At 35.9% G+C, this 19622-nt stretch overlaps 1 protein-coding gene across 11 annotated transcripts in view; it reads right to left on the bottom strand.

Moving 5' to 3' along the window:
* The window catches only part of TTC29 (tetratricopeptide repeat domain 29), a 365054-nt gene that overhangs the window by 133551 nt on the left and 211881 nt on the right, over positions 1 to 19622 (bottom strand). The window lies entirely within an intron of this gene.

Genomic DNA, 19622 nt, shown 5'->3' on the forward strand with positions numbered 1-19622 from the left:
TTACTTTGTGCACCTTTGCAGCCACTATGTCCCATCCCTTAGCAATTTATGAAGTTGTTGGGACTAATGTGTAAGACTGGCATCCTCAGAAGAGTGGAATATAACACTATTGATTAGAAACATGATTATAAAATCTTTAGAAGAAGTGTGTGGAAGCTGAGGAAAATTTTTCAGGAAAAAAAAAGGAGAGGGAGGGAAAGATTGAAATAGGAGAGGTATAAAACATGTAACTCAGAGAAATATATTACAAAAAAGAGATTGGGAATTAGGAAATGAGGAAAGTTTTAAAAAAAAAAGAAGATAATATAATGTGAAGAAAAGAAGGCATAACCAACAACAGTGGAACAAAGTGATTGAAAACCGTTGAGTAAACTCATGAACGAGAATACAGATCGAAAACATTGTCAGGTCAGGTATTGGCTGAGAAAAAAAAAAAAAAGAAAAAAAAAAAGAATTAAAGTGCAGGTAAATACAACTGAATATCTGGTGGACTGATACCAGTGTTGGCAAGGATAGCATCTGGCAGTTTTGAAGAAATGGTGAGATATTTAGCACAGATCTGACATGTAAACAGACTTTTCACTCTCAGCTAGTTTCAGTAGGATAAGTTTGAGTTACAAGGTGGGAGTATCCTGATGAAGGGAATGTCTTCTTACTGCTGTATCTATTCCACATGCTGAAGAGATTCTCAGTCACACAACATTTAGAAAGAGTAACAATTTATTCTGACATTTCTCTTATGAGAACCTAAAGTATCCTATTACTGTGTCTTCTCAGCTGCAAAATACATTAATAGCAATGACTGTGGTTTGTGAATTTGGTACTGGAGAAATTGTGCCCTATTAGAAAAACCCACTGATGTTTCTGTTTCATCCTTGTCTAGATTAAACTTGAGGAAGGGGAAGCAGACTGAAATGGAGAAGAGAGCTCTTCCCAAGCTGCCTCAAAAAGAGAAACTTACAATACTGCATCCAGCAGAGGTGAGAAAAGAGATACAATACTAGGTGAAGAGAAGGCCCCAGGGCTGTATGACTTGGAGCTGAAGTTTCCCATACTGCATTGTGAGAGCTCAGATGAAGGAGTGGCAGATGCTGGAAGAAGAAATTCCATCGGAGAAGGAAATTCCAGCAGGTAGACAGACTTAAGAGATGAACTGAGGATTTCTGTTTGAGTCCCTGTGTAAGATACTGGTGTGATAAATATTTTTGTAAGAAAACTCACGACATTGTATGTTTCTTGTAGGTCACTTGCTGTAGACTACGATCAGTAAAGCCTATTTAGCATAGCATTAAGCAGAAAAAAATAAATGGTGTTATTGATAAGGAGCATCCCAGCAAGTTGTCAAACCCAATAGCCAGATTAGTAGCTTCTAAGCAGTGGCAGCTCAGCCCAGGTCTTCAAACCTGTTTCGACAGGGTTAAAGAGAATTCAAAGGAGGCCCTATAAATCTCATGTCTTAGCATGATGATCAGCAGAAATCCAGCAAATGCAGATGTAGCCTATTTGTTCCTGCAAGAGATGGGATAGGCTGAGCTGCAGGTGACTTGGTAAGGTGGCACAGATAGATCCCGCTTTGCCCAAGGTTGCAAATGAGATTCCACACAGAATCCTGCTCCAGGTGGAAGAAACTTGTTCTCTGGCACCATATCACCCCAGACTTTATGCCTCCAAAGCTGTCACTGTTGCTCTACTGCAACTTCTTTCCCCAGGTTTAAAATGTTTACATCACTACAGTTTCAAAAATTGAACCCACGCAGGAATTAAGTCCACATTGCATAAACATTCTCCTCATTTAGTCCATAAAAGTGTTAGTTGGTATTCTGTACTTTTAAATTTCATGCCACTGAAATCAGTCCAGCCTTCGTCTTCTCCTTTAGGACACTGAGATCCTTCTCTGTACTTAAACCTTAATCTTTGCTCTGAATCATTTATTCCTAATAGAAAAGACCATTTCTGAGTATCTTAAATATTGTTTCTTCTCTCATCACTATATTACGAACATTACATACAGCCTCTTTGTAGCTTAGCTATTTCTCCTTCAGTACAGTATATCCCCATCATTCACTTTCAGTGAATTCCCTTTGCACTTTGCAATAAGCTACACCATGTAGCACTACATTTGGCTGGGTACCGAAGTGCAGATAGGAAATCATTAGCATTTCATTTGTCTAGAAAGAACATTGGTCATCTTACCAAAGACAAATATTAGGCATTAACCTGACACACATTTCTGTAATTACAGGCAGTATGCTTCACAGCTTTCTGTATATGTATTCCAAATTCCAGTGGCTCATAACCTTTAAACTAAAAATACTTTTAAAAATAGCAAATTAGTAATGTTCGGAAATGGGGGCTGGATTCTCAGCTAGCATTGCTTTGTTAGCTATGCCATTTTATTTTTTTTTGCCAGCTGAAAACATGGCCTACGACCTCCTTTTATTTATTTCATGATTTGGTAAAAATATAAACATTTTAAGTTAATGAGATTTTTAGATTTAATCACTAAATAAAGTAAATGAGGAAAAGAAATGTTTCTGAGTTTAGAGTATTACAAAACAATTTTAGAAAATACAAGATTTTAATTTCAGAATAGTTCAGAGTTCATTGCTTTGTAATTCAATTTTGTAATTGTTGAGATCATAATTAATAATACAATACTTAAGAAAGAGGTGTTCTAAACAGATCAGCATAGATATATGCATGTTTTACATGGATGTAATAAGTCTAGCAGCTTATCACCATTCTGCATTGTAGATTTTAATAGAATTTTTTAAAAGAATAAACATTTTTATTTGGGAAAAACAAATAGAAAAAAAACCCACAAATGGCTTAATATTCAATCACAGACATGTATTTTACTTTGGACAGGGGCAAGACTTCACATAAGTGCTTTGGTGCATAAGCTCACCGTAACTGGAAGTGTGTGAAAGAAATCTCCGATGAGTGAGACTCATAATTCTGCACTTTGAGATGTCATCTGCTCTTTTAGAGGTCAGAGACAAGTTACCACAAAGAGAAGATAGCAGTTTCTGCCTGATTTGGCAGTGGTTGTGACATTTGTGTGAGGCTAAATAAGTGATATTACACAAACTGTGCGGAAAATGTTTCAGTCAAGAATTTTGATATTACAATTCAGTATTTTGGGTTAAAAATAATTATGAACAAATTATTCGACCATACTTAGAACTCCTTCAGAATACTGAATGAGACTGTCACAAAAGAGCTCCTCTCTTGTATGTGGTAGGATAAAGAAATGTGCTCACTGTAGACAACGAAAATACAATTGCTCCAAAGATCCCAGGAAAAGAACCATGTGGATTCCTGCCTTGTGAAGCCTGTGCTGCACCCTCCCTTCTGAGCTATTCTTCCCACTGCTAGCTGGGTTTAGCTAACCAGGGATGCTGGCACGTAGTGATGAAGTTATGTCTTTATTATACTGCATAGACAGCTGCTCTGAAGTTAGCATGATATGGGATTCCAGGAAGTTTATTTATTTTAAAGCAAAACAGGTAATGATAGAGTTTGATGTCAGAACTGATAAAACAGACTATCTAAATAGACTCTTTCAAAAATATGGGCAGGAAAGAAAACAATACACCAGGGTAAAGCAGCACTCAAGACAGATTGATCAGAAGGAGCAGAGAAAGATAGAGCTGAGGAATGAATAAATTCTCAATCTGTTTAGTATTATTCTGGAAAAGTATTGTTGTCAGTACCAAGATTGCTCTGAACACTTATAGAAAATGAGGTGATCGAGGTCATATTTGAGACACTAGAGAAGCATCCAGATGAAAATAGCTGAGTATTTGTCAACAGGAGAAACAGACAAAATGTCAGAAAGATAGAGGTGGGGAGGAGATATCCTATCACATATTTGGGCTGGTTACATTTTCCAAATTAGACATGAATTTTAAGTTCACCCCCAAAAATACGTGCAGAAGACTTAAAAACTCCAAATAAAACTTGATGGAAAAGCATGTTACATTTCTCGTGTTACAAGATGTACTCCTTCAAAAATTTCCTATCTAAAACGTACTTTCTGTGGATGTTTTCAGTATAACTTCCACGTTTTGTTTCCTCAGTTTACCAGCCACAATCATTTCAACACTGTAGGTACTGTCTAAAGGAAACACAGTTATATTCTTTTGGTTTCAGACATCATTTCAACAACAGGAAGCAAAATTTAGATCCAAGAATGCTTTTTGATAGTGATGTTGCCATCACTAGAATGCTGTCAGCCTCTCCCAGGGCACTGCAAGTGAAGACTTCATAGCATTCTCTTGTGCACAGTCTCAGACACTGGGACTGGCTATCTGCTACTCACTGACATTATGCTGGAGTAAAGGAGCTACAGTGAGTGTGCACCACAAGCATTTGGACTTTGGATAAATATATGCAAGCAGCTCGTGGTATCTTCTGCTTTATTTGTTTTTATGAGTAAAGTCTCCCCTCACAATTACAACAAAGCACTTGTGCTGCTGTTTTCATCAGAGATAACTCTTTATGTCAGACTGACAGTCTCTGTAGAACACAGACATTTGGACTGCTTTTATGAGCTGTCTAAAAAGATCTGGGCATGTTGCCCATGGTTTTGTTCATGAGAAGTTTTCATTCCAATTCGTACTTTTTTTAAAACAAAAGTGATTAATTTTATAAATACCTGCAAGTCATTTCCAACGTACTTTCAGCACACCAACAAACTAAAATAAAAAGAAATGAGTAACAATTTAATATTACTTATACAATGACCTCTCTAAAGTCCTTAGTGTCGAGCTAGAATAAAAGCACTCCTAAGATGCTCAATGTCACGGATTTGACCAGATCAATCTATGTCCGTGACAGGGGCGACAGGCCTCTGCCCTCCCCCCCCCCCCACCCCAGTCCCACAAAAATGGGAAGGAAGGAAGGGAGGAAAAGAGCAGCGGCAACAATCTATAGAGGAAAACTTATTTTACTATAATATTGGAATACAAGATAACACAATAGATACAATTTAATTGCAATTGAGATTAATAAATCAGACAAGATGAGAGAGAGAGAGCTCCCGGGACCGATTCAAACCTGAAAAGCTTGGAACGGCCAGGAAAGCACCCTCCAGCACCCACTGCCAGGCAGCAAGAGAGCGCCCCCCCCACCCGGAAGGGCCAGATCCCGTGACTTCTGTAATGTACAGGGATAGGTACTTGGAATTGGGGCAGTGACACTTTAATGCCCTGTACACTGCATGATGTTTTGATGTGGAATACTGAAACCCAAAAACAAAAACAAAAACAAAAAACATAGAACCATGACACTCAAGAAAGATGTTGAGAAGTGACTTGAAAATACAAACCCACTTTAAAATAAATGCTATGTCCTCACAATGCTACAGTCAAACCTGACAAACACAGAAGAAACACGGATAAAGAAGGGACCTTCCAGAAGATGGATGAGAAAGTCTTGTTATTTAACTCTTCCCAACCATAGCATTTAAAATCCTTCAAATTTTTAAAATTGAAACTGTAGTTCATTATTTATAGCATGTTAGAGCGCTTGCTTTTTATTCTTTACAGATGCTCTAGAGTGCTGAATTTGTTACTAACTCCTGTAATTGTATTGAGAGCCTTATTTATGTCTATTTTTCTCAGGTACTAAGGATTAAATGCACGATGATCTGTAGTTTATATATTTTATTAATTTAATCAACTTTAGCAAGGTAATTTAAAATTCTGGGCTATATAATTTTTTTATTTTTTTATTTTTATTTTATTATTATTATTTTTTTTGCCAACGCTTCTTTTTTAGCATTTTATGAACTCTGTGAATTTAGGAACAACTTTAATTAAGAAAAGGCCTCCATGTTTAAAAAAAAAAAATCACCTCACTCTTGAAAATTTTATTGACAACTTGCTAAAGAAACAAAAACAAATAGCAAGAGGCTGTACATTGTGTGCATATTAATATTTTTGTATACATAATAATAATATATCTAATAATAATTACTGCTTGGATTTCTGTTATTGTGCTTTTAACAGAAAGGGACTTCTAAAGGAAGATCAGACAGACAGAAGAGACAACAATATTACTGGATCCAGTGAGGCTCATTTTTAGTGTTGCTTGTACTCATTAATTTTATAACGTGTGTATCTATGCGTCTTCAATTCTTTTTTTTTTTTTTTTTTTTTGAGTCCCATAATTTTAAGGGTAACAGTTATTGACGAGATTATTAAAAGATTTCCTTAATAGCTGCTGCCATTCACATGAAGCTCCGTTCTGCTTCAGGATATGACAGCCTCCAATGTTTAGGTAAATGCCTCTTGGCCACACACAGGCATGGTCTAATTCATATTAAGTGACTTACAAAAAACCTCCTGGTAACGTTTTGTCAACACTTGCATCTATTTATTTTTTTTCTAGTTTTAAAACTGTAACAACTCTTACCTCTAAGTGACTGTTCAGGTCATACATCTTTTTTTTTTGCCTGAGTGAAGGGGCATAATCTTTGAACTGTATCTTTGACTCTGTTCTCTGCTCTCAGTTTAAATGAGATTATGCTTAGGACAGTTAAAAAGAATGCTACCTACATTCTGAACCTTTCTTGTTAAAATAATATCTGAAAAAAAAATCTGTTTAATATATTACAGCAATCTGTCTTGCTGATGAAAATCACTCAAAGACTCCGTAATGTGTCACACTATGTTTGAATTTCTAGACCAGCACGCCTTATGGTTTTATATTACTGAGAGCATGATGGACTGGACATACATACTGGGCAGTCAGGATTTGTCAGGGCACTAGTGCTGTGTATGTAGTCCTCCGGTTGTCTCTGGCATTCCCCCTGCAAATCTATCCTTGGATCTGTGCATAATTATCTCATTAGCCAAGGGCAGGGAACAGCTTCTGGAACAGAAAGGGTTAATAAGCTCAAAAGAGTGGACTAAAAGAAGAAAAGTTGGAGGCCACTGTGACCATTTTTAGCATAAAAAACTGCCCAAGTAAGGATTGCTCATTTTCTCTTTCAAGGCAAAAATGGGAAAGAAGAATTTCTTACAAGCATTAATGTAATCTTCTTTGTTTTTCATAGTCTTTGGGCCCAAACAAACAAATTGCATTTGTGATGTTTTTCACAATGCACACCTTACAATAAATTTTCCTTAATGCATTAGCTCGTGTATTCAAGTCTCAGTGTTATTTATGAAAGATGGAAATACTAAAAACAAACAAAACAAATTTCTAAAAAACTGACTGAGGGTAGTTTAGTGTACAAAGTTTATCATTGTTTAAAAAGATTAAGAAATAAACTTAATTCTTTTAAAAATCTCATAAATTGGAGGATATTTTCTGCAACATTCATGCTTTTGACCCTACTGCAGTTCCCAGACAGAAATTCATTTTGAAAGGATTAATAAAGATGACCTCTGGCATATTCTAATATTGTCATCACCGTATGCTGTTTCATAGCACAGTACCACCTTAATTTATTTATTTCTATGTTGTTTTTTTTACTGATAAGAATGTAGAGTGTGCATAAGATCAGTACCCCACCTTTCTTAAGGAAAACATATATATGTGTGAAGTAGTGTATGCAGTTTATCTCTGCTATTTCTGGAGCGGCCCAACTTTATACAAGCTTAATTGCTTTATTTTATTATTTGCATTCTATTTTGTTATTTAGTAAGCTCCTAGTTGGCATGAGAAATAATGAGAAGGCTTTCAGTATGCACATTAATGCAGGATTTTTTTTGCTGGCTGACATTTCCTATAGACCCACTGTACAAGTGTCATCTGGGAAAATAATATTTGTCACATATGTATTAGGAGGAGGAGTAAAGTAAAAAAAAAATAATTAAACAAACCCAAGTCGTGTATTTTTTCTGTTTTCTTTTTTAAATGGAGGAGCTACATTTCTTACACTATTGCTAATATTGCACAAGTGACAGTAGAAACCACTTCATTACTGACCGCTTTGGCAGTATGTGGTCAGAGCTTTGACAGAACGATCAGTGCAAAAGGTCATCTAATAGTAAGCAATTCCGTTTGAGCCTGGAGGCTTGAAAGGAGGACCAGCTATGAAATTTTAGGACTTTTCCAATGCTCCATCATCTCACTGAGATTTAAATAAAAGGCTGGGAAGTGAAACAAGTCGAGAGTTCTTTGGATTATTTGAGTAACAAACAAAGTAAGCAAAGAATTACTGCTTTGGGCCCAGCAGGGCACTTGCCTGCCAGTCTTCCTGTGCACAGCAAAGCAACTGGTAGATGGTATAATCATCACTACAGCAAAATGTTCTTAAGAAGTGATTTTTAAAAAAGCTTAGTTTTATATCTGCCAGTTTATATATCTCACTGTTTTGCCACAAGTCTGTTAAGCACAAAATCCACCAACTGCAATCTCTTCAAATCCTCTCCTTAGTCATCAGCTGCTGTACTATCATCAGTGGAAGAAAACTGCCCAGGAATTAAGTCGATATCACCCATCTATCTCTTCTGATGGAAACTATCTGAGACAAGAACTATCCCTAAATCTGATTCATTTTGTGGTGAATTTGAGAGAATTTTTCAGCTTAGCATGAAATACAAACATTCCTGCATTACAGCAGAATTAAGATTTTACAGCAATTAAGATTTCTACAGCCAGAAAAAAAACAACTTCTGAGCATCTTCCTAGTGTAAATGACCAATATTCAAAGTGAATGTGAATTATTTTACTTTGAACAGAGATGATCCAAATTGTGTACAAGTAACCCTACTTTCAAAATATCCAAATAAGACATGACTGAGTCGGCTTTGTTGCCAGGAAAATACCTTTCTTCTCTCTTTTCTCCGTCTCTTGCTTCCCAGGCTGTGCTTTTAATCTCAGAAATCTCTCGTCTCAAAGGAACTAGCCTTCAGTTTGATGTTTCAAAACCTTCCCAGATCTCAGCCAAACAGATCCAATAGCTTGGACACCACTGAGGGTTAGAGATGAAACAATGTCCGGTGGAGACCATGTTTCCTCCTGTCCTTCTCTATCCAAACAGAGTGCTTAACCTATACAGTCACCTGGATGATAAGGCCCTTTATGCTTAGCACTTTCTCTGGATAGTTTACTAGACAGTAATTCTACTAAAGTTTCATTCTTTTGTTTCAATGATTTTTTGAAAGAGTTATTCATTATTAAATATTCAGTACCTTCTCTCTATAAGCAATTCAATCAAGGTACAGGAGGTACATTCACAAAGATATCCTCCAACAAAACCAGAATTAACATCTAATATTTGGAAGATTAGGCCAGCTAGCAAAACCATAAATACAAAAGGTTTTCAAACTTCTCATATGTACTACACACCAAGGGAAAAGAAGTGCAAGTGCTATTCCTCTTACTAAAGAAAATTGTTTCATCTTGTTGCAACTATATATTGGTCTATGCAAATGGAACATATACTTCTCTGTTTAAAACAGTTCCTTGGACTAGAAAAAAAGCCCACATCAGATCAGTGTGATAGGTCTTTTCTCAAGGACCTTTCTCAAGGACCACTGCCCCCCCCTTAAAACTATGTCTCTAATCTTCAAGCACCTTCTCTCATCACCTCTCAATGCCCTTCTCTCTCTCCTTCTTGTCAGTTTTCTTTGTTTCCTTCACATTTCCATCTAATTACATCTAAGTTCCCATATTGCTACCTGATTGTTCCATTTCAGTCATTTTAAATGCCACTTACTACCACTATTTATTTACTGAAGACATCCTGTGACTGACTCGTTTGCATAACGAGTGTTTCAAAGTAACATTATTTCTATTTCTATTTATTTTTAGGCTTTTTTATGTTATACAGTCCACTGTACTCACCGTAACTTTATAGTCACATAATGAATGAACAGCCCGTTTCAGCAAAATAATGTACTTCTCTGTATTTCTGTAAAATAAGACTACTGCATATGGAAGTTGTGATAGATCCAGATTTGTCAAGATCCCTACATTGGGTTGCAGAAAGACTTAAACTGGAATGTAACAGCAAATAGAAGCTCTCCTTCAGCACTTAAATAAAAGCAAGGTTCATGCAAAAGCCAGTTTCACTAAGTCTTACTACATATAATGCAGCTGGGCAGTGGCACCAACTGACTGACAGTCTCCCAGAGGCCATGTGTGGACTGAATAATTCTGTCCCAATAAACCCTCCCATCAGCCTCGCATGCAGATAACTTAACTTGGGATTGTGCCATCTACGACCTTTCAGCACAGCTTGAAAGCAGGTTGTCAGAGTTCCCCAGAATGATTCCTTCTGTTTGTGCAGGGACTCCAGAAACCTCAAATCCTTTTCAGCTTTCCCCACTTCCCTGAACATTATGCATGGTTCTTTTCTTTCTCATTTCTTACTCCTATATAGTGCAAGCAAAGATGTAGAATGTTTGGTGGTTGTATTTTTTTAATATGCTGTGCCTAATGAGAACATAAATTCCTGTGTGTATGTTAGAGTGTTTTGTGTAATGCCAATCATTCCTGTGACTTTACTGCCATACTTGGGGGAAAAAAAGTTTCTGATTAATGAGACTTTTCACCCATGTGAGCAAAAACTAAAGAGATGGCATTTAAACCCAGCGTGTTGAAGAGGCAGGCAGAGGAAAGAATCACAGAATCACAGAATTGTAGGGGTTGGAAGAGAATATATCATTAATGTGTTACATGTATAGATTAACACGTAAGAGACAGTGTAGGAATATTCTTGCTTTACTCCTTAGTTTTTGTACAGCATTTACTGAAAATAATATTACAAGTATGGATAAAGCAGGTATATTTAAAATTAAAAAAAAATCCATGTGCATAGGCATGTGTGTCAATGACACAATGAGAAGCACTTTATGAAATCATATTTTAACTTCGTAAAATACAAATGAAAACTGTATATTAATTCTCTATGCTCTCCTGTACTCATGTTTTATTAACTTTTTAATATTACTGTGTATCATGCTAGCATGTAATACTCTTCCAAATAAGGTACTGTTTTTGGTTAGTTTATGAAAATAAATGAGCATTGCAGATTGGCAGTTTGTTTTTTTAATGGAAGCACATAATGTTTTTTTCTGGTACTTCCCCATTGTTTCAAGGGTATTGCATTGCACCATGAAACTGAAGATTCTTTCAGCTTTCTTCTGATGAAGTTGTGGATTACTTTTAATTTAACTTGATATCTAAAGAGTTTTAAATCTATTTTTTACACTCGCTCCCAAATTCTAACCTCATTTGGAGTAATAAGATTCTCAGTAATTTTTTTGAATGCTTCTGTTACAAAGTATAGGATGACATATCCTTCCTCCGCCTCATTCCCTTCCTGACTAGAATTTTATCAGAGTACAAATGTTAGGAAACTCAATGAAAATACAGTTTAATGCAGCCAGTTAAATTGCCTGGGAGGAAACAGTGAATACAGCTTTCTTAAAGCCTTTCCCCTCAGGCCATTAACTAAGAAACTGGTCAGTAACTGCTGGTAACAAACCATTTTGGAGGGATTATTGCTATTACCAGTATTCAGTGGTTTATGGCTACATTTTGTTAAAGACATTAGGAACTGTTACACGGATAGGCCCACAGTATTGGAAAAATCATTCTTTTCCCTTGTGATTAACAACAGTTTTTTTTCCCAGTCAAGAAAGATGTCTTGAGTGTGCACAGTGGATTCATTACTTGTCATATCTCTCTATGCTGTAAAATAGGCTTTTCATTTACGGTCAGGATTCAAATGAAAAGAGTGAAAATATAACACTGATTTCTGGGAAAGTGTGCTTATTGTAGAAACTAGATTTTAACCATTTCAAAGAATTTTAGCTGCCATTGAGAACCGGCTGGTGGAGAAATACACTTTCTCTTGCAGCGAATAACTGTTTCTTAGTGAAGGAATCAGTGCTACTGCAACAATAAACAAGGGGACAGATTTCATTTTATATAACTGCGCAGTGCAAATTTAGGTGTAAGAAAGCAGTTTTGATCAGTATGTTTCCAGCACTCCACAGTTAGCTTGCTATCCTAATTATTACAATTTGCATAATCCAAAGTATTTGCAAGGATGGGTCAGGTCAGCCTTATCATAATGGAAAGCGCAGAATCGTAGGAAGTTCAGCGTGGTAATTAGGAAAAGTTCTGTGGAGCTCCAAAAATCTTTCTTTTGTTCTTTTTTTAAGGGACTCCATCTAAGAAGATATTTTGACAGCTTAGTTGTATAAATGATACTGTTGAGTTAGAATACAGATTGCAAACACGTTATTTGCATGAAAAATGTGTTTTTCACTCTATCCTATCCCCATATCTTTTAATTTTTTTAAAAAAACATAGATCAGAACATATCATTAGCTATGCTTCTTACTGAACCTGACTTTTCTCAAGAAATTTACATCTTTCTCTCATTTTCTGTTAAGGTTTCTTACCCTGTTTTCTCACCTAAAGAATTATAATGAGGTAGAGTGAATGAGATCTATGGGGAAAGCAGTGGACCTAGAGACTAAAGGTAAAAGGATGATTGATGGTATGAAATTACCATAAAAGTACAATCAGGATCAGATTTTAAAATGAATTTTTAAGCAGCCTAAGAGATACTCTTTGATTTGTAGTCTGGTGGAATGGATAATGTCTCATTCAGTGGATAAAGTTTCTCACTGTGTGACTTGAGCTTTTTCTGATCTTTCTGACTGGGAGTAAAATGGAACCAAAGCCTAAAGTGGTTTTTAATGCTGAAAATATCAAACACAATATTCTTAATGTCAAAACCTAGGCATAGCAGGTGAAAAAAGAAAAATAAATATAAGAAAATTATAGTGTTGGTATTATTGTGTTAGATAAAGAAGCTATCTTCTTAAGTACCCTCTTGATCTATAAAGCATTTTAAGTGCAAGAAGGGAAGGGTCTTTATGTTGATCTTTATGTTGATTTTTAAACAGCTTAATATTATTTAAAAAAAAAATTTAAAGGCAGTAAATCCTATCAAATATAAAAATGAGACAAATACTATAAGTTATTTGTATTATAAGCCTATTTGAGCATCACAAAAATCTTGTGAGCTTTCTATAACAAACAATTTACTTTGCTTTTGCTCTCAGTGGGTCAGTTAAAACTTTTCCTACGTAACTGCATCACGTATTAGAATAAATTTAGAAAAGTTTTAAATTGAAATTAAGACATATTTATTCTTCTAATTTAATATGTTCCCATGAAGCAACTCATTGGCTCTGAAGGAATGATATTAGAAAGTAATATGCTGTTAACATTCTTCTTTTAACAAAATTTTTGCAATTGTGAATTCTTGTTTTTTTTTTTTCTCCCATTAGTCTCTGGTTTTATTTTATTCAGTTGAGAGGGTTTAGATATGATGTTAACATTTTAAAATTGGATTTTTTTGTATGCTAATTCACTCTTCCTTGAAGTAATATATATATATATATATATATATATAAAATTTACTTTCTATTATATACTTAATAAGGAAGGATGTATATACCACTTATCATATAACCTGAAAGGTTTCCATTTATTACATGCATACATTATTTTATGGCTATGTATCATGATATTAAAATTAGAGACAATATTTTTAAATAGTTTAGCATTATAAAATAACCTAAGATTTCCAACAGTTGCTTCTTATGACAGTTTCCATTTTTTTCCCTCCTACTGACAGTTCCCATAATGACTTTAATCATATAGTCTGGAAATGGAGCAGGTTACTGAACAGCAACAAACTCACTGGTCAATGTCGGTGTCACTTTTCTGGGAGCAGGACTTTTTGAGCATCAAGGAACTAATTTTAACAGCCTGCTGGAAAAGTGTTAAGTGCATTAACTCCCTGTCAATCACATTTTTAGCATGCTGGCCAAATTATTATTATTTGGCTCGAGACATTCTATTGAAACTTATTTGTATGGTATTCTTATCTGTGTACCTTATGTGACTAATGATGATTGTTTATGGAGAGCTGCCTGTCCAATTATTTTTGAAGGAACACAAGAATGCAGAATGACTGGAAGCATCAGGTTTTTGCCAGAGAATGCCTCAGGTAAGAGGAGAATGGCTAGAGGCTATAAGGAATCACAAGAGACAAGTCAGAGTCGTAAATTGGGAAACTGACATATCTCATCTAATATACTTGCTAACTAGGCCTTTAAAAACCTTGACATTTAACTAAGTTTGTGGAAAAGTTATAGATTTTGTCCTTTTCTATTGGCTATAACTCATTAGTACGATGAACGGAGGTGTTTACAATCACTACCAGCATTAGCAGATTATTGTACAGGATCATTTAGAGATCCAGTTAAGCGCCTAACAACTGTTCAGTTGTTTATGTAGGTTGTGCCTTTTTCAAAGCCAAGTCAGTCAAAAATGATATTGCAAGTTATTTACCCTTTTGGTACTTCAGTGTATGCAATGGGATGAAAGAATGCTGGTATTCAGCTGAGGCATTTAAATAATGCTTTGGAAGTCCTGGCCTGCTTAGAACAGACTGCAATCTTTACTGTAAAACAGAAATTTCTGATGGTTTTGAGAGAAAAAAAGGTACCATAAAACCAAACTTTGCAGAGAATGGTGACTATTAACTAAAATTGATTTAAAGACATTAGGAAATTAACAGCAAAGTAAACTTTGTCTTTACCCAGAAATGTTTCAAGAATTTTTTTTTTTTGTAATTAAATACTCTGCCTTGAGTCTGATACTCAAGTTCAGTTTATACAGACCCTTACATAGGTGAAAATATCTGATTTCTGTGTAAAAACAAGAAAATGAAAATCAAGCTGCTGTATTCTATGAACTGAACAAGAACAGCAACTCACTGCAGTAGGAAAAGAGATCACAAAGGGGCAGGAGAAGGCACTGTAGCACAATGTCTATCACATGGTAAATGCTATTTTTTTTTTTAATTTTGCTTAGCTAAAGACTAATTTAAAAGCAATATACTTAGCAAGCATTTCTATGCTTAGAAATTGTTATAATTAATCAAAAAACAGGGAACATGTGGAGGGAGTCAATGAGGGTGGGGGAGAGCTGGCAGGAGCTGTTAAGGATTGTTTTCCCAGGGCAGGAAACTGAAATTCAGTAGGAAATGGCATTTTGACAAGCACTTTGTATTTCCATCCCAAATGGAATCTTGCTCATTTAGTGGAACTGGAAATCAGTTATTTGAGACAAAAGGCCTAGTTTAATCTTACATATGAGCAAATGTATTGACTATTTCAGGATTCAAGTTAACTCCTCCTGCACTAAAAAATCATTACTTTTACCTAATATTCTTTGGAACATGAATAAATTATACTGTAACATATTACAGTAGGAGAGAAAATGACTACTGCTGTTGAGGTTGTGTGACGTTTTCCATGCTACCCCCAGTTTCAACAGCTCTCAACTTTCTGAAAACTTCTGGCTGCCAGGTAAAATTTTCTTTGCTTATGTCTCTGCTGGATGAAAATTTGGTTTTGAAAGTTTGAGGTGCTGCTTCCATTATTTCTGAATATGCATGAATAAAAACACATAGCCCATTATGCAAGTGTTTTTTGTTCCCTCTGCAGTGTTCTGTTGTAAAAAGGGAGGGCAAAAAAGGGATCATTTTACATGAACTTGCAGACAGCAAATAAATAGTTGCACTTCTACATTTGAATAGCTTAGTTATTTTTGAAAACAGTGAAAATCTTAGAGAAATTTCCATTTTTGTCCAGCGTGCTGCTGTATTCCTTTAGCTCTTTGTCCTCAGGAAAGTTTCTTTAGTACACCTCTAGCCTGTTTTTCATGTGATAATCACATGATTATCACATGAAAACATTAATATAATGTTATTTAATTGGTGGTTCACGATCTACAGTTACTTGGTAATATTTTCATTGGTCTGACCTTGCTCAGGACCGTAGTTTGGGTTAGAACACACATAAGAGTTTGGATGTAGTGGAATGAAATCACATACATAGTTTCGGCTCCATTAGATGTTAAAGATGTACCAAGTAATCCCATCACAGATCTAATCTCTAGAGGAAAATGTTCAGATGGCACATTGGTTTTCTCCCAGTTTGTAGAATGCATTATCCAATTAGTTAAAGAAATAACCACGTCAAACCTTGAAAATACATTTATCCTTGGGAAGAAAAAAAAAGAAAACCTGACTTTTAAAATGGTGGTCCCACTATCTTCAATTTCACAATTGTGGCAGGCACGTTCACAGAGGTAGCAGACTCCTAAATGTTAGGATTTACACTAGAAATGTGGCTTCAAATTATTCCCAGCCAGTGTGGAAATTGCAAGCATATAATCTCACTCATTTTCTACTGAAGAACAGTAAAATATTTTAACAGTCTGTGCAGGACTAGAATGACTGTAAAAGTTATTTGGCATACAAATGTTTAGGTAAGAAAGTTAATAATTCCTGTCTCAAGATACTGCAAATTAGACAAAAAAACAGGCAGAACAGGCATGAATGGATGTAGAAGTGTCTGCGCATGCTACTGGTCCCTTTAAAATTCCTTTACTTTTTGTGAACAGAGCACAAGAGTTAAGTGAATACAACTGTGAAACTTCCAGGCACTGTGTTCCCAGTCTACAGATAGACCATAGACAGTATCATAATTTTACTACAAAAAGAAATGTACAGCAGTAAATACGCAATAGATGAGTCTGTTGCTTCTGTCAGTAGTACTCTGAAAAGATTTTAGCAGATTTTGCAACTTGCTCTCAATTTGTTCTGTTAGAGGATACTTCTCCTATTACTGGAGCCTCAACACTAAGGGCCCTTAGTTCTTGGTCAGTGTAATTTCTCCATCTTCTCCTAGATCATGGGCAGAAGAATAAAGGAAATGATATTCCAGACATATTTTGCTCCCCTGCTTTTGTCATTATAGTAACATATCATAGAATCGTAGAATCCTTAGAGTTGGGTGGGACCTCAGAAGACCATTTAATCCAATTCCCCTGCAATGAACAAGGTAACCTGCAGCTAGATCATGTTGTCCAGGGCCTGATCCAGCCTGGCCTTAAAAGTTTCCAGGGATGGGGCATCAGTCACACCATTGGAAAACCTCTCCCGGTGCCTCACCACCCTCAGTAAAAGATCTTTTCCTTACATCTGAATCTACCCTCTTTGAACTTAAAACCATTTCCCCTTGTTCAGTCACCACAGACCCTGCTCATCAGTTTGTCCCTTTCTTGCCTGTAGCTCCCCTTTAGATATTAAAAGACCACTATCAGATCAGTTCAAAGCCTTTTCTTCTCAAGGCTGAAGAGCCTCAGCTCTTCATCCTCATGTTTCATAGACATACCACAGTCACGGTTGGACCTTCACCACACATCATTGTCTTTCACTAGCCTGAAATGAACGTTATTATTTTATTTTGCTGTCATTCAGTTGGTGTTTTATTTCTGTTTCCTCATAGCTTCTGCTATCATTATAAATCAGCATGTATTAAGAGGTATTCTTTGGTAGACATTCAGTCTAAAATTATGTGGAATCAAAAGGTCTGGGCATGATTTCTACTTATTACGATTCTTCTTTTACCATTGATAAAATTGTTTTATTTGAGTGGAGGCACAGCTGTCTTAATTAGCCACTACCTGAGGATTTACTTAACATATCTTGTTCCAGAATCATTTTGTAGCACTTGTATCCTGCTTCCTATTGGTTAATTGATAGGAAAAAGTGAGTAGAAGTGAACTATAGCAGTAGTAAGTAGTAGAAGTGAATAGCAGTAGTAAGTTAAAAAGGAGATATGAAATATTTTTGCTTCAGTATGAGGTGTGGTATGTTATTGTGAAATCAGCAAAGAAAGGTACTATGAGATACATACTGCACACGAGCTAAATTTTAGAAGAGCTTTTTCTGGAAAGGTGTTTGTACAAATCTTCCAGTAGAAAGCACAGTTAATAGAACAGTTCAGTACATTCAAATACAACGTGTGTCTAAACGCACAGGGCTGCCCATACTGTTCTCAGATTGGTGGTTCCATCCAGCATGCAGGCTTAGCACCATGCATGTAACAGCTGCTGAGCTCAGGGGAGTCCCTACACAGGCGTACATCTCTTTCAGCTTTAAAATTTCTTTTTTTTTCCATCAGATCTGAGGCATGCATCACCGGACATGAACTCAATAATTATAGAGAAGGAACTGGAAAAGTACTTCAAACATTTGTTGATTTTTTACCAAAACAACACTTGTGGAAACACTTCAATTTCCATTTTCCTATCTTAATAGAATCTGTAAGAAGGCAATAATGAGGTGTGAAGTGATCGGTGTAGGTCTTCACTGATCTATTAAATATGAACACTTAAGAGTATGGATCCAGCAGCCAGCAGCTGCCTGTGTTTCCAACATCCACACATACAGAAGCAGAGCTGATGGGTTGATGTGGAATGGGTAAATGGAGAGAAAATGCTGAAAGCTGGATTAGGCTCTGTGCCACCCATTTTCTTCCCCAACGGTGCCACTGTGCTATTGTTAATTATTTTGGGCAAGGAGATTCAAGGACCAAAATCATTTTTCCTTTCATTCTGTGGTGGTCAGAACTGTGAACCTGGTGCAAGGAGAAATATATGAGGGGTATAGACAGAAGGTTCAAGATTGGAATTACAGCTGAAATGGAAAATAAGAAAGGAAGTCATCTAAGGAAGTGAAGACAAAGCCTTTTGGACATGCCAGCAACAAGTAAGAATCCTCCCTTGTAGTAAAGGATCATGACTGGGCAGGAGGCAATAGATAACCTACCAAATCTATCCCCATAGCAATTTCTGTTATTTAATATTCTGGATAGTTTGTTTTAATGCATGACACACATGATATTTGTTATGAAAAGTCTTGATCCTGACCCACTTGAGACAGGGAACAATTTTGCTGAAATCGAACAATGTATTCGAAACTATATATGTGTTGTTATTGGACCAGAAGATCTTGAATATACCTTCCAACACAAATCATTCTGTAACTGTCTACTGAATTACCTTTAGTTAGTTCTTTATGTTCCCTTGCAGTTTCAGGACCATTTCAGTCTGTACTGCTAGAACATATTAAGCTGATCAATGAAAAAGTTGCAGTGACAAATTCCTTCTAAATATATACATATATATAAATATATATATATAAATATATACATCCTGTTCTGCATTTGGGTGTAGCGTATAAGGTCTTTGACCTTAGGTCTTTCACAGCATTTTTTTTATTTTCTGCATATCCAGAACATAATTCAGTATTTCTGATATGCAGCTAATACCACATGTTAAAAAAATATGGTATTCGATTTATCTTACAAAGGCAGTCCTTACTTAGAGAATAAGGGATAGCAACGTCAAGCTATGAGGGATAGCAACGTCAAGCTTTGTCTACTTTCCTGACACTGTCACCAGCTTGCAGGACAGTTCTAGATACATAACACTTGGTGTCTTAGTTTTCTTATCTGTTGGTCTTGGGTAATATCTTTCAATTTATTTGTAAATAAATAAGAATATTTACAGAAATAGATGTGATTTCTAATGGAATCAATTATGCTTGAAACCCAGAGTGTTTAAGTCTGGGCAAGATCTTTCACTGTATGAACAAGGACATCAGGCTAAATACAATACTTAAGTTCACTAGTGGATGAAATCATTAATTTGTGGATTGATAAATCTAGGCTTGATCACCTAAAGTAACAATGTTGAACATAATATTTTTTGAATAA

This window comes from Lagopus muta, chromosome 4, assembly GCF_023343835.1.
Source record: "Lagopus muta isolate bLagMut1 chromosome 4, bLagMut1 primary, whole genome shotgun sequence".
NCBI lineage: Eukaryota > Metazoa > Chordata > Aves > Galliformes > Phasianidae > Lagopus > Lagopus muta.